General features: G+C 32.8%; 9 non-coding genes across 9 annotated transcripts; all 9 read right to left on the bottom strand.

Annotated features, from left to right (window-relative positions):
- Positions 1 to 1,595: 1,595 nt before the first annotated feature.
- TRNAP-AGG (transfer RNA proline (anticodon AGG)) lies at positions 1,596 to 1,668 on the bottom strand. The gene has a single exon. It is a non-coding gene; the product is annotated as a tRNA-Pro (tRNA).
- Positions 1,669 to 2,517: 849 nt separating this feature from the next.
- On the bottom strand, positions 2,518 to 2,589 carry TRNAP-AGG (transfer RNA proline (anticodon AGG)). The gene has a single exon. It is a non-coding gene; the product is annotated as a tRNA-Pro (tRNA).
- A 2,691-nt stretch (positions 2,590 to 5,280) lies between these two features.
- On the bottom strand, positions 5,281 to 5,352 carry TRNAP-AGG (transfer RNA proline (anticodon AGG)). Its single transcript has one exon. It is a non-coding gene; the product is annotated as a tRNA-Pro (tRNA).
- Positions 5,353 to 8,964: 3,612 nt separating this feature from the next.
- On the bottom strand, positions 8,965 to 9,036 carry TRNAP-AGG (transfer RNA proline (anticodon AGG)). Its single transcript has one exon. It is a non-coding gene; the product is annotated as a tRNA-Pro (tRNA).
- Positions 9,037 to 12,651: 3,615 nt separating this feature from the next.
- On the bottom strand, positions 12,652 to 12,723 carry TRNAP-AGG (transfer RNA proline (anticodon AGG)). The gene has a single exon. It is a non-coding gene; the product is annotated as a tRNA-Pro (tRNA).
- Positions 12,724 to 15,417: 2,694 nt separating this feature from the next.
- On the bottom strand, positions 15,418 to 15,490 carry TRNAP-AGG (transfer RNA proline (anticodon AGG)). Its single transcript has one exon. It is a non-coding gene; the product is annotated as a tRNA-Pro (tRNA).
- A 2,687-nt stretch (positions 15,491 to 18,177) lies between these two features.
- TRNAP-AGG (transfer RNA proline (anticodon AGG)) lies at positions 18,178 to 18,250 on the bottom strand. Its single transcript has one exon. It is a non-coding gene; the product is annotated as a tRNA-Pro (tRNA).
- Positions 18,251 to 20,019: 1,769 nt separating this feature from the next.
- On the bottom strand, positions 20,020 to 20,091 carry TRNAP-AGG (transfer RNA proline (anticodon AGG)). The gene has a single exon. It is a non-coding gene; the product is annotated as a tRNA-Pro (tRNA).
- A 2,694-nt stretch (positions 20,092 to 22,785) lies between these two features.
- Positions 22,786 to 22,858, bottom strand: TRNAP-AGG (transfer RNA proline (anticodon AGG)). The gene has a single exon. It is a non-coding gene; the product is annotated as a tRNA-Pro (tRNA).
- Between the last annotated feature and the right edge of the window lie 2,055 nt (positions 22,859 to 24,913).

Below are 24,913 nucleotides of genomic sequence, written 5' to 3'. Positions count from 1 at the left end.
TCACACACCCAGACCAACAAGCCACAAGCTAAATAATTTCTTATTCAGATTTTACCATTTTTAAAGTAAAACTCAAATTATTTAATAAAAAAATGCAATAAGCTGGAAAAAAAGATGTTACATTTTAAAAATACCATAACAATTTAAAAATGTATTGGTAGCATAGCTAAAATGTTTCCTTAAGGTAAATTTTTGTCCAAGTATGCATATTTGGAAAGTTCAGTGCAAAGATTTAGGGGTTCCTATAGAGTTTGAACTTTTCTGATAGTTGGAACCTAAGACTTGTCTCATACTGTGTGCAACTTAAGCATACAGACCAAGAAGAAAGAAAAAAACAATAACCTGCAATTAATTGTTGACCTTTTTGTTTGCCAAAAAGAGCCTATTCTTTTAAGCCACTCATTGTTTCTTAGAAAAAAGCAAGGTAAGAGAAAATCTGTAATTTCATTTTGACAGATTTTTATTTGTCAAAATGAGACTTCTTTGAAGCCACTCAAGGTTACTTAGACAAAATGGAATCTACAGTATACCCAATATACCACCAAATGGTTGACAGTTTTCTAAATATGAATAAGTATATATTTTTTGATGGATTTTCAAAAGCAAAATTCACTTGATGCTTTTGACATCAATCAGATAATGGAACCATGGGATTTAAAGGAACCGGAGAAGATGGGCTCGTCCGATATTTTTAACCCGGGACCTCTCGCACCCTAAGCGAGAATCATACCCCTAGACCAACGAGCCAACTGTTCATGCATTTTCATGTATACTAATGAAATTGGAAGTGAAACTGTTGGAATACATTAGTAAGTATTTTAAAATACTATCAGATAATAGAACTAAGCACTTTTAAAGAACCTGAGAAAACAGGCTAATCCAGGATATGAACCTGGGGCCTTTTCCACCCAAAGCAAAAATCATACACCCAGACCAACAAGCCACAAGATAAATCATTTCTTATTCAGATTTTACCATTTTTAAAGTAAAACTCAAATTATTTAATAAAAAAATGCAATAAGCTGGAAAAAAAGATGTTACATTTTAAAAATACCATAACAATTTAAAAATGTATTGGTAGCATAGCTAAAATGTTTCCTTAAGGTAAATTTTTGTCCAAGTATGCATATTTGGAAAGTTCAGTGCCAAGATTTAGGGGTTTCTATAGAGTTTGAACTTTTCTGATAGTTGGAACCTAAGACTTGTCTCATACTGTGTGCAACTTAAGCATACAGACCAAGAAGAAAGAAAAAAACAAAAACCTGCAATTAATTGTTGACCTTTTTGTTTGTCAAAAAGAGCCTATTCTTTTAAGCCACTCATTGTTTCTTAGAAAAAAGCAAGGTAAGAGAAAATCCTGTAATTTCATTTTGACAGTTTTTTATTTTTCAAAATGAGTTTTCTTTGAAGCCACTCAAGGTTACTTAGACAAAATGGAATCTACCGTATACCCAATATACCACCAAATGGTTGACAGTTTACTAAATATGCATAAGTATATATTTTTTGATGGATTTTCAAAAGCAAAATTCACTTGATGCTTTTGACATCAATCAGATAATGGAACCATGGGATTTAAAGGAACCGGAGAAGATGGGCTCGTCCGGGATTTTTAACCCAGGACCTCTCGCACCCTAAGCGAGAATCATACCCCTAGACCAACGAGCCAACTGTTCATGCATTTTCATGTATACTAATGAAATTGGAAGTGAAACTGTTGGAATACATTAGTAAGTATTTTAAAATTCTATCAGATAATAGAAGTAAGCACTTTTAAAGAACCTAAGAAAACAGGCTCATCCAGGATATGAACCTGGGGCCTTTTCCACCCAAAGCAAAAATCATACACCCAGACCAACAAGCCACAAGATAAATAATTTCTTATTCAGATTTTACCATTTTTAAAGTAAAACTCAAATTATTTAATAAAAAAATGCAATAAGCTTGAAAAAAAGATGTTACATTTTAAAAATACCATAACAATTTAAAAATGTATTGGTAGCATAGCTAAAATGTTTCCTTAAGGTAAATATTTGTCCAAGTAGGCATATTTGGAAAGTTCAGTGCCAAGATTTAGGGGTTCCTATAGAGTTTGAACTTTTCTGATAGTTGGAACCTAAGACTTGTCTCATACTGTGTGCAACTTAAGCATACAGACCAAGAAGAAAGAAAAAAACAATAACCTGCAATTAATTGGTGACCTTTTTGTTTGTCAAAAAGAGCCTATTCTTTTAAGCCACTCATTGTTTCTTAGAAAAAAGCAAGGTAAGAGAAAAACCTGTAATTTCATTTTGACAGTTTTTTATTTGTCAAAATGAGACTTCTTTGAAGCCACTCAAGGTTACTTAGACAAAATGGAATCTACAGTATACCCAATATACCACCAAATGGTTGACAGTTTACTAAATATGCATAAGTATATACTTTTTTGATGGATTGGCAAAAGCAAAATTCACTTGATGCTTTAGACATCAATCAGATAATGGAACCATGGGATTTAAAAGTACCGGAGAAGATGGGCTCATCCAGGATTTGAACCCGGGACCTCTCACACCCTAAGCGAGAATCATACCCCTAGACCAACGAGCCAACTGTTCATGCATTTTCATGTATACTAATGAAATTGGAAGTGAAACTGTTGGAATACATTAGTAAGTATTTTAAAATTCTATCAGATAATAGAACTAAGCACTTTTAAAGAACCTAAGAAAACAGGCTCATCCAGGATATGAACCTGGGGCCTTTTCCACCCAAAGCAAAAATCATACACCCAGACCAACAAGCCACAAGCTAAATAATTTCTTATTCAGATTTTACCATTTTTAAAGTAAAACTCAAATTATTTAATAAAAAAATGCAAAAAGCTGGAAAAAAAGATGTTACATTTTAAAAATACCATAACAATTTAAAAATGTATTGGTAGCATAGCTAAAATGTTTCCTTAAGGTAAAATTTTGTCCAAGTAGGCATATTTGGAAAGTTCAGTGCCAAGATTTAGGGGTTCCTATAGAGTTTGAACTTTTCTGATAGTTGGAACCTAAGACTTGTCTCATACTGTGTGCAATTTAAGCATACAGACCAAGAAGAAAGAAAAAAACAAAAACCTGCAATTAATTGTTGACCTTTTTGTTTGTCAAAAAGAGCCTATTCTTTTAAGCCACTCATTGTTTCTTAAAAAAAAAGCAAGGTAAGAGAAAAACCTGTAATTTCATTTTGACAGCTTTTTATTTGTCAAAATGAGACTTCTTTGAAGCCACTCAAGGTTACTTAGACAAAATGGAATCTACAGTATACCCAATATACCACCAAATGGTTGACAGTTTACTAAATATGCATAAGTATATATTTTTTGATGGATTTTCAAAAGCAAAATTCACTTGATGCTTTTGACATCAATCAGATAATGGAACCATGGGATTTAAAGAAACCGGAGAAGATGAGATCGTCCGGGATTTTTAACCCGGGACCTCTCGCACCCTAAGCGAGAATCATACCCCTAGACCAACGAGCCAACTGTTCATGCATTTTCATGTATACTAATGAAATTGGAAGTGAAACTGTTGGAATACATTAGTAAGTATTTTAAAATTCTATCAGATAATAGAACTAAGCACTTTTAAAGAACCTAAGAAAACAGGCTCATCCAGGATATGAACCTGGGGCCTTTTCCACCCAAAGCAAAAATCATACACCCAGACCAACAAGCCACAAGCTAAATAATTTCTTATTCAGATTTTACCATTTTTAAAGTAAAACTCAAATTATTTAATAAAATATGCAATAAGCTGGAAAAAAAGATGTTACATTTTAAAAATACCATAACAATTTAAAAATGTATTGGTAGCATAGCTAAAATGTTTCCTTAAGGTAAAATTTTGTCCAAGTAGGCATATTTGGAAAGTTCAGTGCCAAGATTTAGGGGTTCCTATAGAGTTTGAACTTTTCTGATAGTTGGAACCTAAGACTTGTCTCATACTGTGTGCAATTTAAGCATACAGACCAAGAAGAAAGAAAAAAACAAAAACCTGCAATTAATTGTTGACCTTTTTGTTTGTCAAAAAGAGCCTATTCTTTTAAGCCACTCATTGTTTCTTAAAAAAAAAAGCAAGGTAAGAGAAAAACCTGTAATTTCATTTTGACAGTTTTTTATTTGTCAAAATGAGACATCTTTGAAGCCACTCAAGGTTACTTAGACAAAATGGAATCTACAGTATACCCAATATACCACCAAATGGTTGACAGTTTACTAAATATGCATAAGTATATATTTTTTGATGGATTTTCAAAAGCAAAATTCACTTGATGCTTTTGACATCAATCAGACAATGGAACCATGGGATTTAAAGAAACCGGAGAAGATGGGATCGTCCGGGATTTTTAACCCGGGACCTCTCACACCCTAAGCGAGAATCATACCCCTAGACCAACGAGCCAACTGTTCATGCATTTTCATGTATACTAATGAAATTGGAAGTGAAACTGTTGGAATACATTAGTAAGTATTTTAAAATTCTATCAGATAATAGAACTAAGCACTTTTAAAGAACCTAAGAAAACAGGCTCATCCAGGATATGAACCTGGGGCCTTTTCCACCCAAAGCAAAAATCATACACCCAGACCAACAAGCCACAAGCTAAATAATTTCTTATTCAGATTTTACCATTTTTAAAGTAAAACTCAAATTATTTAATAAAATATGCAATAAGCTGGAAAAAAAGATGTTACATTTTAAAAATACCATAACAATTTAAAAATGTATTGGTAGCATAGCTAAAATGTTTCCTTAAGGTAAATTTTTGTCCAAGTAGGCATATTTGGAAAGTTCAGTGCCAAGATTTAGGGGTTCCTCTAGAGTTTGAAGTTTTCTGATAGTTGGAACCTAAGACTTGTCTCATACTGTGTGCAACTTAAGCATACAGACCAAGAAGAAAGAAAAAAACAAAAACCTGCAATTAATTGTTGACGTTTTTGTTTGTCAAAAAGAGCCTATTCTTTTTAGCCACTCATTGTTTCTTAGAGAAAAGCAAGGTAAGAGAAAAACCTGTAATTTCATTTTGACAGTTTTTTATTTGTCAAAATGAGACTTCTTTGAAGCCACTCAAGGTTACTTAGACAAAATGGAATCTACAGTATACCCAATATACCACCAAATGGTTGACAGTTTACTAAATATGCATAAGTATTTATTTTTTGATGGCTTTTCAAAAGCAAAATTCACTTGATGCTTTTGACATCAATCAGATAATGGAACCATGGTATTTAAAAGAACCGGAGAAGATGGGCTCGTCTGGGATTTGAACCCGGGACCTCTCGCACCCTAAGCGAGAATCATACCCCTATACCAACGAGCCAACTGTTCATGCATTTTCATGTATACTAATGAAATTGGAAGTGAAACTGTTGGAATACATTAGTAAGTATTTTAAAATACTATCAGATAATAGAACTAAGCACTTTTAAAGAACCTGAGAAAACAGGCTAATCCAGGATATGAACCTGTGGCATTTTCCACCCAAAGCAAAAATCATACACCCAGACCAACAAGCCACAAGCTAAATAATTTCTTATTCAGATTTTACCATTTTTAAAGTAAAAATCAAATTATTTAATAAAAAAATGCAATAAGCTGGAAAAAAAGATGTTACATTTTAAAAATACCATAACAATTTTAAAATGTATTGGTAGCATAGCTAAAATGTTTCCTTAAGGTAAATTTTTGTCCAAGTATGCATATTTGGAAAGTTCAGTGCCAAGATTTAGGGGTTCCTATAGAGTTTGAACTTTTCTGATAGTTGGAACCTAAGACTTGTCTCATACTGTGTGCAACTTAAGCATACAGACCAAGAAGAAAGAAAAAAACAAAAACCTGCAATTAATTGTTGACCTTTTTGTTTGTCAAAAAGAGCCTATTCTTTTAAGCCACTCATTGTTTCTTAGAGAAAAGCAAGGTAAGAGAAAAAACTGTAATTTCATTTTGACAGTTTTTTATTTGTCAAAATGAGACTTCTTTAAAGCCACTCAAGGTTACTTAGACAAAATGGAATCTACAGTATACCCAATATACCACCAAATGGTTGACAGTTTACTAAATATGCATAAGTATATATTTTTTGATGAATTTTCAAAAGCAAAACTCACTTGATGCTTTTGACATCAATCAGATAATGGAACCATGGGATTTAAAAAAACCTGAGAAGATGGGCTCGTCCAGGATTTGAACCCTGTACCTCTCGTACCCTAAACGTGAATCATACCCCTAGACCAACGAGCCAACTGTTCATGCATTTTCATGTATACTAATGAAATTGGAAGTGAAACTGTTGGAATACATTAGTACGTATTTTAAAATACTATCAGATAATAGAACAAAGCACTTTTAAAGAACTTAAGAAAACAGGCTCATCCAGGATATGAACCTGGGGCCTTTTCCACCCAAAGCAAAAATCATACACCCAGACCAACAAGCCACAAGCTAAATAATTTCTTATTCAGAATTTACCATTTTTAAAGTAAAACTCAAATTATTTAATAAAAAAAATGCAATAAGCTGGAAAAAAAGATGTTACATTTTAAAAATACAATAACAATTTAAAAATGTATTGGTAGCATAGCTAAAATGTTTCCTTAAGGTAAAATTTTGTCCAAGTAGGCATATTTGGAAAGTTCAGTGCCAAGATTTAGGGGTTCCTTTAGAGTTTGAACTTTTCTGATAGTTGGAACCTAAGACTTGTCTCATACTGTGTGCAACTTAAGCATACAGACCAAGAAGAAAGAAAAAAACAAAAACCTGCAATTAATTGTTGACCTTTTTGTTTGTCAAAAAGAGCCTATTCTTTTAAGCCACTCATTGTTTCTTAGAAAAAAGCAAGGTAAGAGAAAAAACTGTAATTTCATTTTGACAGTTTTTTATTTGTCAAAATGAGACTTCTTTGAAGCCACTCAAGGTTACTTAGACAAAATGGAATCTACAGTATACCCAATATACCACCAAATGGTTGACAGTTTACTAAATATGCATAAGTATATATTTTTTGATGGATTTTCAAAAGCAAAATTCACTTGATGCTTTTGACATCAATCAGACAATGGAACCATGGGATTTAAAGAAACTGGAGAAGATGGGATCGTCCGGGATTTTTAACCCGGGACCTCTCACACCCTAAGCGAGAATCATACCCCTAGACCAACGAGCCAACTGTTCATGCATTTTCATGTATACTAATGAAATTGGAAGTGAAACTGTTGGAATACATTAGTACGTATTTTAAAATACTATCAGATAATAGAACTAAGCACTTTTAAAGAACTTAAGAAAACAGGCTCATCCAGGATATGAACCTGGGGCCTTTTCCACCCAAAGCAAAAATCATACACCCAGACCAACAAGCCACAAGCTAAATAATTTCTTATTCAGATTTTACCATTTTTAAAGTAAAACTCAAATTATGTAATAAAAAAATGCAATAAGCTGGAAAAAAAGATGTTACATTTTAAAAATACCATAACAATTTAAAAATGTATTGGTAGCATAGCTAAAATGTTTCCTTAAGGTAAAATTTTGTCCAAGTAGGCATATTTGGAAAGTTCAGTGCCAAGATTTAGGGGTTCCTATAGAGTTTGAACTTTTCTGATAGTTGGAACCTAAGACTTGTCTCATACTGTGTGCAATTTAAGCATACAGACCAAGAAGAAAGAAAAAAACAAAAACCTGCAATTAATTGTTGACCTTTTTGTTTGTCAAAAAGAGCCTATTCTTTTAAGCCACTCATTGTTTCTTTAAAAAAAAGCAAGGTAAGAGAAAAACCTGTAACTTCATTTTGACAGTTTTTTATTTGTCAAAATTAGACTTCTTTGAAGCCACTCAAGGTTACTTAGACAAAATGGAATCTACAGTATACCCAATATACCACCAAATGGTTGACAGTTTACTAAATATGCATAAGTATATATTTTTTGATGGATTTTCAAAAGCAAAATTCACTTGATGCTTTTGACATCAATCAGACAATGGAACCATGGGATTTAAAGAAACCGGAGAAGATGGGATCGTCCGGGATTTTTAACCCAGGACCTCTCACACCCTAAGCGAGAATCATACCCCTAGACCAACGAGCCAACTGTTCATGCATTTTCATGTATACTAATGAAATTGGAAGTGAAACTGTTGGAATACATTAGTAAGTATTTTAAAATTCTATCAGATAATAGAACTAAGCACTTTTAAAGAACCTAAGAAAACAGGCTCATCCAGGATATGAACCTGGGGCCTTTTCCACCCAAAGCAAAAATCATACACCCAGACCAACAAGCCACAAGCTAAATAATTTCTTATTCAGATTTTACCATTTTTAAAGTAAAACTCAAATTATTTAATAAAAAAATGCAATAAGCTGGAAAAAAAGATGTTACATTTTAAAAATACCATAACAATTTAAAAATGTATTGGTAGCATAGCTAAAATGTTTCCTTAAGGTAAATTTTTGTCCAAGTATGCATATTTGGAAAGTTCAGTGCCAAGATTTAGGGGTTCCTATAGAGTTTGAACTTTTCTGATAGTTGGAACCTAAGACTTGTCTCATACTGTGTGCAACTTAAGCATACAGACCAAGAAGAAAGAAAAAAACAATAACCTGCAATTAATTGGTGACCTTTTTGTTTGGCAAAAAGAGCCTATTCTTTTAAGCCACTCATTGTTTCTTAGAAAAAAGCAAGGTAAGAGAAAAACCTGTAATTTCATTTTGACAGTTTTTTATTTGTCAAAATGAGACTTCTTTGAAGCCACTCAAGGTTATTTAGACAAAATGGAATCTACAGTATACCCAATATACCACCAAATGGTTGACAGTTTACTAAATATGCATAAGTATTTATTTTTTGATGGATTTTCAAAAGCAAAATTCACTTGATGCTTTTGACATCAATCAGATAATGGAACCATGGTATTTAAAAGAACCGGAGAAGATGGGCTCGTCTGGGATTTGAACCCGGGACCTCTCGCACCCTAAGCGAGAATCATACCCCTATACCAACGAGCCAACTGTTCATGCATTTTCATGTATACTAATGAAATTGGAAGTGAAACTGTTGGAATACATTAGTAAGTATTTTAAAATACTATCAGATAATAGAACTAAGCACTTTTAAAGAACCTGAGAAAACAGGCTAATCCAGGATATGAACCTGGGGCATTTTCCACCCAAAGCAAAAATCATACACCCAGACCAACAAGCCACAAGCTAAATAATTTCTTATTCAGATTTTACCATTTTTAAAGTAAAAATCAAATTATTTAATAAAAAAATGCAATAAGCTGGAAAAAAAGATGTTACATTTTAAAAATACCATAACAATTTTAAAATGTATTGGTAGCATAGCTAAAATGTTTCCTTAAGGTAAATTTTTGTCCAAGTATGCATATTTGGAAAGTTCAGTGCAAAGATTTAGGGGTTCCTATAGAGTTTGAACTTTTCTGATAGTTGGAACCTAAGACTTGTCTCATACTGTGTGCAACTTAAGCATACAGACCAAGAAGAAAGAAAAAAACAAAAACCTGCAATTAATTGTTGACCTTTTTGTTTGTCAAAAAGAGCCTATACTTTTAAGCCACTCATTGTTTCTTAGAGAAAAGCAAGGTAAGAGAAAAAAATGTAATTTCATTTTGACAGTTTTTTATTTGTCAAAATGAGACTTCTTTAAAGCCACTCAAGGTTACTTAGACAAAATGGAATCTACAGTATACCCAATATACCACCAAATGGTTGACAGTTTACTAAATATGCATAAGTATATATATTTTTTGATGGATTTTCAAAAGCAAAACTCACTTGATGCTTTTGACATCAATCAGATAATGGAACCATGGGATTTAAAAAAACCTGAGAAGATGGGCTCGTCCAGGATTTGAACCCTGTACCTCTCGTACCCTAAACGAGAATCATACCCCTAGACCAACGAGCCAACTGTTCATGCATTTTCATGTATACTAATGAAATTGGAAGTGAAACTGTTGGAATACATTAGTACGTATTTTAAAATACTATCAGATAATAGAACTAAGCACTTTTAAAGAACTTAAGAAAACAGGCTCATCCAGGATATGAACCTGGGGCCTTTTCCACCCAAAGCAAAAATCATACACCCAGACCAACAAGCCACAAGCTAAATAATTTCTTATTCAGATTTTACCATTTTTAAAGTAAAACTCAAATTATGTAATAAAAAAATGCAATAAACTGGAAAAAAAGATGTTACATTTTAAAAATACCATAACAATTTAAAAATGTATTGGTAGCATAGCTAAAATGTTTCCTTAAGGTACATTTTTGTCCAAGTATGCATATTTGGAAAGTTCAGTGCCAAGATTTAGGGGTTCCTATAGAGTTTTAACTTTTCTGATAGTTGGAACCTAAGACTTGTCTCATACTGTGTGCAATTTAAGCATACAGACCAAGAAGAAAGAAAAAAACAAAAACCTGCAATTAATTGTTGACCTTTTTGTTTGTCAAAAAGAGCCTATTCTTTTAAGCCACTCATTGTTTCTTAGAAAAAAGCAAGGTAAGAGAAAAACCTGTAATTTCATTTTGACAGTTTTTTATTTGTCAAAATGAGACTTCTTGAAGCCACTCAAGGTTACTTAGATAAAATGGAATCTACAGTATACCCAATATACCACCAAATGGTTGACAGTTTACTAAATATGCATAAGTATATACTTTTTTGATGGATTGGCAAAAGCAAAATTCACTTGATGCTTTTGACAACAATCAGATAATGGAACCATGGGATTTAAAAGTACCGGAGAAGATGGGCTCATCCGGGATTTTTACCCTGGACCTCTCGCACCCTAAGCGAGAATCATACCCCTAGACCAACAAGCCAACTATTCATGCTTTTTTCATGTATACTAATGAAATTGGAAGTGAAACTGTTGGAATACATTAGTACGTATTTTAAAATACTATCAGATAATAGAACTAAGCACTTTTAAAGAACCTGAGAAAACAGGCTAATCCAGGATATGAACCTGTGGCCTTTTCCACCCAAAGCAAAAATCATACACCCAGACCAACAAGCCACAAGCTAAATAATTTCTTATTCAGATTTTACCATTTTTAAAGTAAAACTCAAATTATTTAATAAAAAAATGCAATTAGCTGGAAAAAAAGATGTTACATTTTAAAAATACCATAACAATTTAAAAATTTATTGGTAGCATAGCTAAAATGTTTCCTTAAGGTAAATTTTTGTCCAAGTAGGCATATTTGGAAAGTTCAGTGCCAAGATTTAGGGGTTCCTATAGAGTTTGAACTTTTCTGATAGTTGGAACCTAAGACTTGTCTCATACTGTGTGCAACTTAAGCATACAGACCAAGAAGAAAGAAAAAAAAAATAAAAACCTGCAATTAATTGTTGACCTTTTTGTTTGTCAAAAAGAGCCTATTCTTTTAAGCCACTCATTGTTTCTTAAAAAAAAGCAAGGTAAGAGAAAAACCTGTAACTTCATTTTGACAGTTTTTTATTTGTCAAAATGAGACTTATTTGAAGCCACTCAAGGTTACTTAGACAAAATGGAATCTACAGTATACCCAATATACCACCAAATGGTTGACAGTTTTCTAAATATGCATAAGTATATATTTTTTGATGGATTTTCAAAAGCAAAATTCACTTGATGCTTTTGACATCAATCAGATAATGGAACCATGGGATTTAAAGGAACCGGAGAAGATGGGATCGTCCGGGATTTTTAACCCGGGACCTCTCACACCCTAAGCGAGAATCATACCCCTAGACCAACGAGCCAACTGTTCATGCATTTTCATGTATACTAATGAAATTGGAAGTGAAACTGTTGGAATACATTAGTACGTATTTTAAAATACTATCAGATAATAGAACTAAGCACTTTTAAAGAACTTAAGAAAACAGGCTCATCCAGGATATGAACCTGGGGCCTTTTCCACCCAAAGCAAAAATCATACACCCAGACCAACAAGCCACAAGCTAAATAATTTCTTATTCAGATTTTACCATTTTTAAAGTAAAACTCAAATTATGTAATAAAAAAATGCAATAAGCTGGAAAAAAAGATGTTACATTTTAAAAATACCATAACAATTTAAAAATGTATTGGTAGCATAGCTAAAATGTTTCCTTAAGGTAAAATTTTGTCCAAGTAGGCATATTTGGAAAGTTCAGTGCCAAGATTTAGGGGTTCCTATAGAGTTTGAACTTTTCTGATAGTTGGAACCTAAGACTTGTCTCATACTGTGTGCAACTTAAGCATACAGACCAAGAAGAAAGAAAAAAACAATAACCTGCAATTAATTGGTGACCTTTTTGTTTGGCAAAAAGAGCCTATTCTTTTAAGCCACTCATTGTTTCTTAGAAAAAAGCAAGGTAAGAGAAAAACCTGTAATTTCATTTTGACAGTTTTTTATTTGTCAAAATGAGACTTCTTTGAAGCCACTCAAGGTTATTTAGACAAAATGGAATCTACAGTATACCCAATATACCACCAAATGGTTGACAGTTTACTAAATATGCATAAGTATTTATTTTTTGATGGATTTTCAAAAGCAAAATTCACTTGATGCTTTTGACATCAATCAGATAATGGAACCATGGTATTTAAAAGAACCGGAGAAGATGGGCTCGTCTGGGATTTGAACCCGGGACCTCTCGCACCCTAAGCGAGAATCATACCCCTATACCAACGAGCCAACTGTTCATGCATTTTCATGTATACTAATGAAATTGGAAGTGAAACTGTTGGAATACATTAGTAAGTATTTTAAAATACTATCAGATAATAGAACTAAGCACTTTTAAAGAACCTGAGAAAACAGGCTAATCCAGGATATGAACCTGGGGCATTTTCCACCCAAAGCAAAAATCATACACCCAGACCAACAAGCCACAAGCTAAATAATTTCTTATTCAGATTTTACCATTTTTAAAGTAAAAATCAAATTATTTAATAAAAAAATGCAATAAGCTGGAAAAAAAGATGTTACATTTTAAAAATACCATAACAATTTTAAAATGTATTGGTAGCATAGCTAAAATGTTTCCTTAAGGTAAATTTTTGTCCAAGTATGCATATTTGGAAAGTTCAGTGCAAAGATTTAGGGGTTCCTATAGAGTTTGAACTTTTCTGATAGTTGGAACCTAAGACTTGTCTCATACTGTGTGCAACTTAAGCATACAGACCAAGAAGAAAGAAAAAAACAAAAACCTGCAATTAATTGTTGACCTTTTTGTTTGTCAAAAAGAGCCTATACTTTTAAGCCACTCATTGTTTCTTAGAGAAAAGCAAGGTAAGAGAAAAAACTGTAATTTCATTTTGACAGTTTTTTATTTGTCAAAATGAGACTTCTTTAAAGCCACTCAAGGTTACTTAGACAAAATGGAATCTACAGTATACCCAATATACCACCAAATGGTTGACAGTTTACTAAATATGCATAAGTATATATATTTTTTGATGGATTTTCAAAAGCAAAACTCACTTGATGCTTTTGACATCAATCAGATAATGGAACCATGGGATTTAAAAAAACCTGAGAAGATGGGCTCGTCCAGGATTTGAACCCTGTACCTCTCGTACCCTAAACGAGAATCATACCCCTAGACCAACGAGCCAACTGTTCATGCTTTTTCATGTATACTAATGAAATTGGAAGTGAAACTGTTGGAATACATTAGTACGTATTTTAAAATACTATCAGATAATAGAACTAAGCACTTTTAAAGAACTTAAGAAAACAGGCTCATCCAGGATATGAACCTGGGGCCTTTTCCACCCAAAGCAAAAATCATACACCCAGACCAACAAGCCACAAGCTAAATAATTTCTTATTCAGATTTTACCATTTTTAAAGTAAAACTCAAATTATGTAATAAAAAAATGCAATAAACTGGAAAAAAAGATGTTACATTTTAAAAATACCATAACAATTTAAAAATGTATTGGTAGCATAGCTAAAATGTTTCCTTAAGGTACATTTTTGTCCAAGTATGCATATTTGGAAAGTTCAGTGCCAAGATTTAGGGGTTCCTATAGAGTTTTAACTTTTCTGATAGTTGGAACCTAAGACTTGTCTCATACTGTGTGCAATTTAAGCATACAGACCAAGAAGAAAGAAAAAAACAAAAACCTGCAATTAATTGTTGACCTTTTTGTTTGTCAAAAAGAGCCTATTCTTTTAAGCCACTCATTGTTTCTTAGAAAAAAGCAAGGTAAGAGAAAAACCTGTAATTTCATTTTGACAGTTTTTTATTTGTCAAAATGAGACTTCTTGAAGCCACTCAAGGTTACTTAGATAAAATGGAATCTACAGTATACCCAATATACCACCAAATGGTTGACAGTTTACTAAATATGCATAAGTATATACTTTTTTGATGGATTGGCAAAAGCAAAATTCACTTGATGCTTTTGACAACAATCAGATAATGGAACCATGGGATTTAAAAGTACCGGAGAAGATGGGCTCATCCGGGATTTTTACCCTGGACCTCTCGCACCCTAAGCGAGAATCATACCCCTAGACCAACAAGCCAACTATTCATGCTTTTTTCATGTATACTAATGAAATTGGAAGTGAAACTGTTGGAATACATTAGTACGTATTTTAAAATACTATCAGATAATAGAACTAAGCACTTTTAAAGAACCTGAGAAAACAGGCTAATCCAGGATATGAACCTGTGGCCTTTTCCACCCAAAGCAAAAATCATACACCCAGACCAACAAGCCACAAGCTAAATAATTTCTTATTCAGATTTTACCATTTTTAAAGTAAAACTCAAATTATTTAATAAAAAAATGCAATTAGCTGGAAAAAAAGATGTTACATTTTAAAAATACCATAACAATTTAAAAATTTATTGGTAGCATAGCTAAAATGTTTCCTTAAGGTAAATTTTTGTCCAAGTAGGCATATTTGGAAAGTTCAGTGCCAAGATTTAGGGGTTCCTATAGAGTTTGAACTTTTCTGATAGTTGGAACCTAAGACTTGTCTCATACTGTGTGCAACTTAAGCATACAGACCAAGAAGAAAGAAAAAAAAAATAAAAACCTGCAATTAATTGTTGACCTTTTTGTTTGTCAAAAAGAGCCTATTCTTTTAAGCCACTCATTGTTTCTTAAAAAAAAGCAAGGTAAGAGAAAAACCTGTAACTTCATTTTGACAGTTTTTTATTTGTCAAAATGAGACTTATTTGAAGCCACTCAAGGTTACTTAGACAAAATGGAATCTACAGTATACCCAATATACCACCAAATGGTTGACAGTTTTCTAAATATGCATAAGTATATATTTTTTGATGGATTTTCAAAAGCAAAATTCACTTGATGCTTTTGACATCAATCAGATAATGGAACCATGGGATTTAAAGGAACCGGAGAAGATGGGCTCGTCCGGGATTTTTAACCCGGGACCTCTCGCACCCTAAGCGAGAATCATACCCCTAGACCAACGAGCCAACTGTTCATGCATTTTCATGTATACTAATGAAATTGGAAGTGAAACTGTTGGAATACATTAGTAAGTATTTTAAAATACTATCAGATAATAGAACTAAGCACTTTTAAAGAACCTAAGAAAACAGGCTCATCCAGGATATGAACCTGGGGCCTTTTCCACCCAAAACAAAAATCATACACCCAGACCAACAAGCCACAAGCTAAATAATTTCTTATTCAGATTTTACCATTTTTAAAGTAAAACTCAAATTATTTAATAAAAAAATGCAATAAGCTGGAAAAAAAGATGTTACATTTTAAAAATACCATAACAATTTAAAAATGTATTGGTAGCATAGCTAAAATGTTTCCTTAAGGTAAATTTTTGTCCAAGTATGCATATTTGGAAAGTTCAGTGCCAAGATTTAGGGGTTCCTATAGAGTTTGAACTTTTCTGATAGTTGGAACCTAAGACTTGTCTCATACTGTGTGCAACTTAAGCATACAGACCAAGAAGAAAGAAAAAAACAATAACCTGCAATTAATTGGTGACCTTTTTGTTTGTCAAAAAGAGCCTATTCTTTTAAGCCACTCATTGTTTCTTAGAAAAAAGCAAGGTAAGAGAAAATCTGTAATTTCATTTTGACAGATTTTTATTTGTCAAAATGAGACTTCTTTGAAGCCACTCAAGGTTACTTAGACAAAATGGAATCTACAGTATACCCAATATACCACCAAATGGTTGACAGTTTACTAAATATGCATAAGTATGTATTTTTTGATGGATTTTCAAAAGCAAAATTCACTTGATGCTTTTGACATCAATCAGATAATGGAACCATGGGATTTAAAAGAACCGGAGAAGATGGGCTTGTTTGGGATTTGAAACCGGGACCTCTCGCACCCTAAACAAGAATCATACCCCTAGACCAACGAGCCAACTGTTCATGCTTTTTCATGTATACTAATGAAATTGGAAGTGAAACTGTTGGAATACATTAGTACGTATTTTAAAATACTATCAGATAATAGAACTAAGCACTTTTATAGAACCTGAGAAAACAGGCATATCCAGGATATGAACCTGGGGCCTTTTCCACCCAAAGCAAAAATCACACACCCAGACCAACAAGCCACAAGCTAAATAATTTCTTATTCAGATTTTACCATTTTTAAAGTAAAACTCAAATTATTTAATAAAAAAATGCAATAAGCTGGAAAAAAAGATGTTACATTTTAAAAATACCATAACAATTTAAAAATGTATTGGTAGCATAGCTAAAATGTTTCCTTAAGGTACATTTTTGTCCAAGTATGCATATTTGGAAAGTTCAGTGCAAAGATTTAGGGGTTCCTATAGAGTTTGAACTTTTCTGATAGTTGGAACCTAAGACTTGTCTCATACTGTGTGCAACTTAAGCATACAGACCAAGAAGAAAGAAAAAAACAATAACCTGCAATTAATTGTTGACCTTTTTGTTTGCCAAAAAGAGCCTATTCTTTTAAGCCACTCATTGTTTCTTAGAAAAAAGCAAGGTAAGAGAAAATCTGTAATTTCATTTTGACAGATTTTTATTTGTCAAAATGAGACTTCTTTGAAGCCACTCAAGGTTACTTAGACAAAATGGAATCTACAGTATACCCAATATACCACCAAATGGTTGACAGTTTTCTAAATATGAATAAGTATATATTTTTTGATGGATTTTCAAAAGCAAAATTCACTTGATGCTTTTGACATCAATCAGATAATGGAACCATGGGATTTAAAGGAACCGGAGAAGATGGGCTCGTCCGATATTTTTAACCCGGGACCTCTCGCACCCTAAGCGAGAATCATACCCCTAGACCAACGAGCCAACTGTTCATGCATTTTCATGTATACTAATGAAATTGGAAGTGAAACTGTTGGAATACATTAGTAAGTATTTTAAAATACTATCAGATAATAGAACTAAGCACTTTTAAAGAACCTGAGAAAACAGGCTAATCCAGGATATGAACCTGGGGCCTTTTCCACCCAAAGCAAAAATCATACACCCAGACCAACAAGCCACAAGATAAATCATTTCTTATTCAGATTTTACCATTTTTAAAGTAAAACTCAAATTATGTAATAAAAAAATGCAATAAGCTGGAAAAAAAGATGTTACATTTTAAAAATACCATAACAATTTAAAAATGTATTGGTAGCATAGCTAAAATGTTTCCTTAAGGTAAATTTTTGTCCAAGTATGCATATTTGGAAAGTTCAGAGCCAAGATTTAGGGGTTTCTATAGAGTTTGAACTTTTCTGATAGTTGGAACCTAAGACTTGTCTCATACTGTGTGCAACTTAAGCATACAGACCAAGAAGAAAGAAAAAAACAAAAACCTGCAATTAATTGTTGACCTTTTTGTTTGTCAAAAAGAGCCTATTCTTTTAAGCCACTCATTGTTTCTTAGAAAAAAGCAAGGTAAGAGAAAATCCTGTAATTTCATTTTGACAGTTTTTTATTTTTCAAAATGAGTTTTCTTTGAAGCCACTCAAGGTTACTTAGACAAAATGGAATCTACAGTATACCCAATATACCACCAAATGGTTGACAGTTTACTAAATATGCATAAGTATATATTTTTTGATGGATTTTCAAAAGCAAAATTCACTTGATGCTTTTGACATCAATCAGATAATGGAACCATGGGATTTAAAGGAACCGGAGAAGATGGGCTCGTCCGGGATTTTTAACCCAGGACCTCTCGCACCCTAAGCGAGAATCATACCCCTAGACCAACGAGCCAACTGTTCATGCATTTTCATGTATACTAATGAAATTGGAAGTGAAACTGTTGGAATACATTAGTAAGTATTTTAAAATTCTATCAGATAATAGAAGTAAGCACTTTTAAAGAACCTAAGAAAACAGGCTCATCCAGGATATGAACCTGGGGCCTTTTCCACCCAAAGCAAAAATCATACACCCAGACCAACAAGCCACAAGATAAATAATTTCTTATTCAGATTTTACCATTTTTAAAGTAAAACTCAAATTATTTAATAAAAAAATGCAATAAGCTTGAAAAAAAGATGTTACATTTTAAAAATACCATAACAATTTAAAAATGTATTGGTAGCATAGCTAAAATGTTTCCTTAAGGTAAATATTTGTCCAAGTAGGCATATTTGGAAAGTTCAGTGCCAAGATTTAGGGGTTCCTATAGAGTTTGAACTTTTCTGATAGTTGGAACCTAAGACTTGTCTCATACTGTGTGCAACTTAAGCATACAGACCAAGAAGAAAGAAAAAAACAATAACCTGCAATTAATTGGTGACCTTTTTGTTTGTCAAAAAGAGCCTATTCTTTTAAGCCACTCATTGTTTCTTAGAAAAAAGCAAGGTAAGAGAAAAACCTGTAATTTCATTTTGACAGTTTTTTATTTGTCAAAATGAGACTTCTTTGAAGCCACTCAAGGTTACTTAGACAAAATGGAATCTACAGTATACCCAATATACCACCAAATGGTTGACAGTTTACTAAATATGCATAAGTATATATTTTTTGATGGATTTTCAAAAGCAAAATTCACTTGATGCTTTTGACATCAATCAGATAATGGAACCATGGGATTTAAAGAAACCGGAGAAGATGAGATCGTCCGGGATTTTTAACCCGGGACCTCTCGCACCCTAAGCGAGAATCATACCCCTAGACCAACGAGCCAACTGTTCATGCATTTTCATGTATACTAATGAAATTGGAAGTGAAACTGTTGGAATACATTAGTACGTATTTTAAAATACTATCAGATAATAGAACTAAGCACTTTTAAAGAACTTAAGAAAACAGGCTCATCCAGGATATGAACCTGGGGCCTTTTCCACCCAAAGCAAAAATCATACACCCAGACCAACAAGCCACAAGCTAAATAATTTCTTATTCAGATTTTACCATTTTTAAAGTAAAACTCAAATTATGTAATAAAAAAATGCAATAAGCTGGAAAAAAAGATGTTACATTTTAAAAATACCATAACAATTTAAAAATGTATTGGTAGCATAGCTAAAATGTTTCCTTAAGGTAAAATTTTGTCCAAGTAGGCATATTTGGAAAGTTCAGTGCCAAGATTTAGGGGTTCCTATAGAGTTTGAACTTTTCTGATAGTTGGAACCTAAGACTTGTCTCATACTGTGTGCAACTTAAGCATACAGACCAAGAAGAAAGAAAAAAACAATAACCTGCAATTAATTGGTGACCTTTTTGTTTGGCAAAAAGAGCCTATTCTTTTAAGCCACTCATTGTTTCTTAGAAAAAAGCAAGGTAAGAGAAAAACCTGTAATTTCATTTTGACAGTTTTTTATTTGTCAAAATGAGACTTCTTTGAAGCCACTCAAGGTTATTTAGACAAAATGGAATCTACAGTATACCCAATATACCACCAAATGGTTGACAGTTTACTAAATATGCATAAGTATTTATTTTTTGATGGATTTTCAAAAGCAAAATTCACTTGATGCTTTTGACATCAATCAGATAATGGAACCATGGTATTTAAAAGAACCGGAGAAGATGGGCTCGTCTGGGATTTGAACCCGGGACCTCTCGCACCCTAAGCGAGAATCATACCCCTATACCAACGAGCCAACTGTTCATGCATTTTCATGTATACTAATGAAATTGGAAGTGAAACTGTTGGAATACATTAGTAAGTATTTTAAAATACTATCAGATAATAGAACTAAGCACTTTTAAAGAACCTGAGAAAACAGGCTAATCCAGGATATGAACCTGGGGCATTTTCCACCCAAAGCAAAAATCATACACCCAGACCAACAAGCCACAAGCTAAATAATTTCTTATTCAGATTTTACCATTTTTAAAGTAAAAATCAAATTATTTAATAAAAAAATGCAATAAGCTGGAAAAAAAGATGTTACATTTTAAAAATACCATAACAATTTTAAAATGTATTGGTAGCATAGCTAAAATGTTTCCTTAAGGTAAATTTTTGTCCAAGTATGCATATTTGGAAAGTTCAGTGCAAAGATTTAGGGGTTCCTATAGAGTTTGAACTTTTCTGATAGTTGGAACCTAAGACTTGTCTCATACTGTGTGCAACTTAAGCATACAGACCAAGAAGAAAGAAAAAAACAAAAACCTGCAATTAATTGTTGACCTTTTTGTTTGTCAAAAAGAGCCTATACTTTTAAGCCACTCATTGTTTCTTAGAGAAAAGCAAGGTAAGAGAAAAAACTGTAATTTCATTTTGACAGTTTTTTATTTGTCAAAATGAGACTTCTTTAAAGCCACTCAAGGTTACTTAGACAAAATGGAATCTACAGTATACCCAATATACCACCAAATGGTTGACAGTTTACTAAATATGCATAAGTATATATATTTTTTGATGGATTTTCAAAAGCAAAACTCACTTGATGCTTTTGACATCAATCAGATAATGGAACCATGGGATTTAAAAAAACCTGAGAAGATGGGCTCGTCCAGGATTTGAACCCTGTACCTCTCGTACCCTAAACGAGAATCATACCCCTAGACCAACGAGCCAACTGTTCATGCTTTTTCATGTATACTAATGAAATTGGAAGTGAAACTGTTGGAATACATTAGTACGTATTTTAAAATACTATCAGATAATAGAACTAAGCACTTTTAAAGAACTTAAGAAAACAGGCTCATCCAGGATATGAACCTGGGGCCTTTTCCACCCAAAGCAAAAATCATACACCCAGACCAACAAGCCACAAGCTAAATAATTTCTTATTCAGATTTTACCATTTTTAAAGTAAAACTCAAATTATGTAATAAAAAAATGCAATAAACTGGAAAAAAAGATGTTACATTTTAAAAATACCATAACAATTTAAAAATGTATTGGTAGCATAGCTAAAATGTTTCCTTAAGGTACATTTTTGTCCAAGTATGCATATTTGGAAAGTTCAGTGCCAAGATTTAGGGGTTCCTATAGAGTTTTAACTTTTCTGATAGTTGGAACCTAAGACTTGTCTCATACTGTGTGCAATTTAAGCATACAGACCAAGAAGAAAGAAAAAAACAAAAACCTGCAATTAATTGTTGACCTTTTTGTTTGTCAAAAAGAGCCTATTCTTTTAAGCCACTCATTGTTTCTTAGAAAAAAGCAAGGTAAGAGAAAAACCTGTAATTTCATTTTGACAGTTTTTTATTTGTCAAAATGAGACTTCTTGAAGCCACTCAAGGTTACTTAGATAAAATGGAATCTACAGTATACCCAATATACCACCAAATGGTTGACAGTTTACTAAATATGCATAAGTATATACTTTTTTGATGGATTGGCAAAAGCAAAATTCACTTGATGCTTTTGACAACAATCAGATAATGGAACCATGGGATTTAAAAGTACCGGAGAAGATGGGCTCATCCGGGATTTTTACCCTGGACCTCTCGCACCCTAAGCGAGAATCATACCCCTAGACCAACAAGCCAACTATTCATGCTTTTTTCATGTATACTAATGAAATTGGAAGTGAAACTGTTGGAATACATTAGTACGTATTTTAAAATACTATCAGATAATAGAACTAAGCACTTTTAAAGAACCTGAGAAAACAGGCTAATCCAGGATATGAACCTGTGGCCTTTTCCACCCAAAGCAAAAATCATACACCCAGACCAACAAGCCACAAGCTAAATAATTTCTTATTCAGATTTTACCATTTTTAAAGTAAAACTCAAATTATTTAATAAAAAAATGCAATTAGCTGGAAAAAAAGATGTTACATTTTAAAAATACCATAACAATTTAAAAATTTATTGGTAGCATAGCTAAAATGTTTCCTTAAGGTAAATTTTTGTCCAAGTAGGCATATTTGGAAAGTTCAGTGCCAAGATTTAGGGGTTCCTATAGAGTTTGAACTTTTCTGATAGTTGGAACCTAAGACTTGTCTCATACTGTGTGCAACTTAAGCATACAGACCAAGAAGAAAGAAAAAAAAAATAAAAACCTGCAATTAATTGTTGACCTTTTTGTTTGTCAAAAAGAGCCTATTCTTTTAAGCCACTCATTGTTTCTTAAAAAAAAGCAAGGTAAGAGAAAAACCTGTAACTTCATTTTGACAGTTTTTTATTTGTCAAAATGAGACTTATTTGAAGCCACTCAAGGTTACTTAGACAAAATGGAATCTACAGTATACCCAATATACCACCAAATGGTTGACAGTTTTCTAAATATGCATAAGTATATATTTTTTGATGGATTTTCAAAAGCAAAATTCACTTGATGCTTTTGACATCAATCAGATAATGGAACCATGGGATTTAAAGGAACCGGAGAAGATGGGCTCGTCCGGGATTTTTAACCCGGGACCTCTCGCACCCTAAGCGAGAATCATACCCCTAGACCAACGAGCCAACTGTTCATGCATTTTCATGTATACTAATGAAATTGGAAGTGAAACTGTTGGAATACATTAGTAAGTATTTTAAAATACTATCAGATAATAGAACTAAGCACTTTTAAAGAACCTAAGAAAACAGGCTCATCCAGGATATGAACCTGGGGCCTTTTCCACCCAAAACAAAAATCATACACCCAGACCAACAAGCCACAAGCTAAATAATTTCTTATTCAGATTTTACCATTTTTAAAGTAAAACTCAAATTATTTAATAAAAAAATGCAATAAGCTGGAAAAAAAGATGTTACATTTTAAAAATACCATAACAATTTAAAAATGTATTGGTAGCATAGCTAAAATGTTTCCTTAAGGTAAATTTTTGTCCAAGTATGCATATTTGGAAAGTTCAGTGCCAAGATTTAGGGGTTCCTATAGAGTTTGAACTTTTCTGATAGTTGGAACCTAAGACTTGTCTCATACTGTGTGCAACTTAAGCATACAGACCAAGAAGAAAGAAAAAAACAATAACCTGCAATTAATTGGTGACCTTTTTGTTTGTCAAAAAGAGCCTATTCTTTTAAGCCACTCATTGTTTCTTAGAAAAAAGCAAGGTAAGAGAAAATCTGTAATTTCATTTTGACAGATTTTTATTTGTCAAAATGAGACTTCTTTGAAGCCACTCAAGGTTACTTAGACAAAATGGAATCTACAGTATACCCAATATACCACCAAATGGTTGACAGTTTACTAAATATGCATAAGTATGTATTTTTTGATGGATTTTCAAAAGCAAAATTCACTTGATGCTTTTGACATCAATCAGATAATGGAACCATGGGATTTAAAAGAACCGGAGAAGATGGGCTTGTTTGGGATTTGAAACCGGGACCTCTCGCACCCTAAACAAGAATCATACCCCTAGACCAACGAGCCAACTGTTCATGCTTTTTCATGTATACTAATGAAATTGGAAGTGAAACTGTTGGAATACATTAGTACGTATTTTAAAATACTATCAGATAATAGAACTAAGCACTTTTATAGAACCTGAGAAAACAGGCATATCCAGGATATGAACCTGGGGCCTTTTCCACCCAAAGCAAAAATCACACACCCAGACCAACAAGCCACAAGCTAAATAATTTCTTATTCAGATTTTACCATTTTTAAAGTAAAACTCAAATTATTTAATAAAAAAATGCAATAAGCTGGAAAAAAAGATGTTACATTTTAAAAATACCATAACAATTTAAAAATGTATTGGTAGCATAGCTAAAATGTTTCCTTAAGGTACATTTTTGTCCAAGTATGCATATTTGGAAAGTTCAGTGCAAAGATTTAGGGGTTCCTATAGAGTTTGAACTTTTCTGATAGTTGGAACCTAAGACTTGTCTCATACTGTGTGCAACTTAAGCATACAGACCAAGAAGAAAGAAAAAAACAATAACCTGCAATTAATTGTTGACCTTTTTGTTTGCCAAAAAGAGCCTATTCTTTTAAGCCACTCATTGTTTCTTAGAAAAAAGCAAGGTAAGAGAAAATCTGTAATTTCATTTTGACAGATTTTTATTTGTCAAAATGAGACTTCTTTGAAGCCACTCAAGGTTACTTAGACAAAATGGAATCTACAGTATACCCAATATACCACCAAATGGTTGACAGTTTTCTAAATATGAATAAGTATATATTTTTTGATGGATTTTCAAAAGCAAAATTCACTTGATGCTTTTGACATCAATCAGATAATGGAACCATGGGATTTAAAGGAACCGGAGAAGATGGGCTCGTCCGATATTTTTAACCCGGGACCTCTCGCACCCTAAGCGAGAATCATACCCCTAGACCAACGAGCCAACTGTTCATGCATTTTCATGTATACTAATGAAATTGGAAGTGAAACTGTTGGAATACATTAGTAAGTATTTTAAAATACTATCAGATAATAGAACTAAGCACTTTTAAAGAACCTGAGAAAACAGGCTAATCCAGGATATGAACCTGGGGCCTTTTCCACCCAAAGCAAAAATCATACACCCAGACCAACAAGCCACAAGATAAATCATTTCTTA

The sequence above is a fragment of the Pseudophryne corroboree genome, chromosome 3 (assembly GCF_028390025.1).
Source record: "Pseudophryne corroboree isolate aPseCor3 chromosome 3, aPseCor3.hap2, whole genome shotgun sequence".
Taxonomy (NCBI): domain Eukaryota; kingdom Metazoa; phylum Chordata; class Amphibia; order Anura; family Myobatrachidae; genus Pseudophryne; species Pseudophryne corroboree.
This window is presented reverse-complemented; position numbering and strand designations above follow the sequence as displayed.